This window comes from Chiloscyllium punctatum, unplaced genomic scaffold (assembly GCF_047496795.1).
Source record: "Chiloscyllium punctatum isolate Juve2018m unplaced genomic scaffold, sChiPun1.3 scaffold_584, whole genome shotgun sequence".
NCBI classification, from domain to species: Eukaryota; Metazoa; Chordata; class Chondrichthyes; order Orectolobiformes; family Hemiscylliidae; genus Chiloscyllium; species Chiloscyllium punctatum.
The window spans coordinates 27,501-30,000 of record NW_027310318.1 but is presented as its reverse complement, the minus strand read 5'-3'; the positions used below and the strand labels follow the sequence as shown (position 1 = coordinate 30,000).

The 2,500-nt window shown below is 66.6% G+C and overlaps 1 non-coding gene across 1 annotated transcript; it reads left to right on the top strand.

The window, feature by feature from the left end:
* The first annotated feature begins 1,059 nt into the window (after positions 1–1,059).
* Positions 1,060–1,213, top strand: LOC140473354 (5.8S ribosomal RNA). The gene has a single exon (XR_011958294.1). It is a non-coding gene; the product is annotated as a 5.8S ribosomal RNA (ribosomal RNA).
* Positions 1,214–2,500: the final 1,287 nt, after the last annotated feature.

Sequence of the window (2,500 nt, the reverse complement as noted above, 5' to 3'; positions counted from 1 at the left end):
GGGCAGGAGGACACTTTCCGATTTCAAATCTCCGTTTGCCGAGTCCACCCCGAACGCACGCGGGCGGGCGGGTTCGCATCACCCTTCGTCACAAGGGGCGAAGCCCGTTCCACCGTCTCGTCAGTAGTGCCGACCGGTCTGTGATCGACGAGGGGAGCCACACCAGGTCCGGCCCTGCTGCTTGGCGGCACCGCGTCGTCGGGAGCTCGCGACAGACGGAGGGTTTCGGTGTACTCTCCAGCCACGGGAAACGAAGCCGGTGATGCAGGCGCCGGTCTTTCGCTCCCAAATCGGCTGGGTTTACATCGTTGCTATCTAGTCACGCTCCCTTCAAACCCGACGGGGTACCTATTCCCCTCACCCGTCTGTGCGTATACAGCCTCTTTGCACTTGCGGGATGGGGGTGGTGGTTTAAAGACTCTCGAGTTGCCGCCCGTCGGTCTCCGAGCTCCGTGCAGTAGTGATCCCCAGCGAACTGCCAGCAGGGCGAACGAGCGATCCCGCTCTCGGTCGGGGCGCCTGGCGTCGATCGGTGGTCGGTGGCTTGCGGGCAAGCTGCGCTGTGAGTGTGGGAACGAGTATGACGAGCCGTTGCCGCGACTCCCAGTCCACCTCGGCGGTGGCTGGGCCGGGCGGGCGTCTGCTCGGGCGAGTGCCGCCCCCGCCTCCTCGCAGGAAGTCCGCTCGCCGACACGCCGCCACGTGCACGCGTCAGTGACGCTGCCGAACCGATGGCCGGTGCCCGTTCCCGCCTCTGCTTTTCCTAGGGCAAAGCTGCTGCACGCCTCGTGATACTAGGCGGGCGACATGGTGGCGGTGATCCTGCCTCCGTCGCTGCGGTGCGTTGGGGCACGCATCGCCTCTTGGGCGCCCTGTCCTCCTCCCCCCAATAGACGTATGTTTCTGCGGGCCGCACCAGGATGGTGCTCCCCATCGCTTCACGCCACCCTGCTCCGCCCGCACGCCGGCGTGCAGGTGGCTGTAGCTCAAGGTGGGGAGCGTATGTGCGGTTGGGGTCGCTTTCCTCTGGCGAGGGAGAGACCTAAAACAAACTCAGACAACTCTTGACGGTGGATCACTCGGCTCGTGCGTCGATGACGAACGCAGCTAGCTGCGAGAATTAATGTGAATTGCAGGACACATTGATCATCGACACTTTGAACGCACTTTGCGGCCCCGGGTTCTTCCCGGGGCCACGCCTGTCTGAGGGTCGTTTGGCAATCAATCGCACTCGCCTTGGCTGGCGAGAGCGCGGCTGGGGTGTCGCAGAGGACCCGTCCTCTTTGTCCCCCTAAGTTCAGACTCCGGAGCCCTCCGGCGTCGGAGCGCTTGGCCTTTCCCCCCCACCCTGCACATTCCGTTCGTCAGGCTCGACGCCATCCCCCCGCCGGGGAGCGCGGCCTGGCGTCCGTCTGTGTCGTGGCAGTGGGGCCAGCACGGCTGTCACCGGTCCCAGAATGGCTGTCGGTGGTTCACACTGTGTGTGTGTGCCAACCCTCCTGGTCTCTGGGACACGGAGCTGCCACGAAGTGTTGAGCCTCCAGTGGGGGGTCTGCCTAAGCTCTGCACGTCCGCATTGGGTCCGTCTCTCGGTTGGCTGGCAGTGGAAAGAGTGAAGGGAGCCGCGGAGGTCCGGTGCTGGTGCGCCGCCGGCCTGACCGTGGAGCTCGCCGGTTTGACACGCTGACCCGACTCGATGGTTGATCGATTGAGAGTGCTGGGAGCTGCAGGCCGCCCGCTGCTGCAGCCGCCCGTCTCGTGGTTCGTCCTCGGCCTTAAGTGGCCGGCGGGGCGTCTGATCCTGTCTCCCCTGCTGGCGCCGAGTGCCTGGCCGAGGGAGGAGGTTTTCGTCGAACGCTGTGACTTGGACGGTCGCACGCGCGTGGATCGCTGGCTCTTGGCTCTCCCGTTCAGTCCGCACGTTTTCCGCTCCGTCCTGCCACCGGTCTCGGGAGGTACGGAGGGGTTGGCGGGCGTGGTGTGTGCTCCGTCACCGTGCAGGCACACCTACCACGCCGTCGGCCGACCCCCGCACGGTCCTCCTGGCCATCGGGAGGACGGCGGAACGTCGGGCTGTCGGGGGCCAAGTCGCCAGAAGGCCACCGCTGTGTCTTCCGTACCCTGTCACCGTCGGCGTGCCTTCCTCAACTCGTCCGGCTCGGGGCCGCTGGGTTCAGGAGCGGCGTCGCCCGCCGGCCCCACTGAAGGCCGTGCCGTTCCGCGGCTGGCGATCGATGTGCGTGGCGTGCCTGCGCGACCGGTCGCCACTTGAGCCTCGGCACTCCTCTCTCCCTCTCTCTGACCGTCGGGCAGTCTCTGTCTGCTGGTGCCTCGCACGTCCCGGGCGGCGGGTCGTCACCCCCGCGACCGGGCCTCCGGCAAGGCAGGAATCAGGCTGACCCTTCCGCTCGAGTAAGCAGCCGGCACTTCCGAGTTTCGCCTCCCGCCGTGGACGGGGGAGGGTCTCCGGTCCCGTGGAATTGCGCCGAGCACGTCCCCG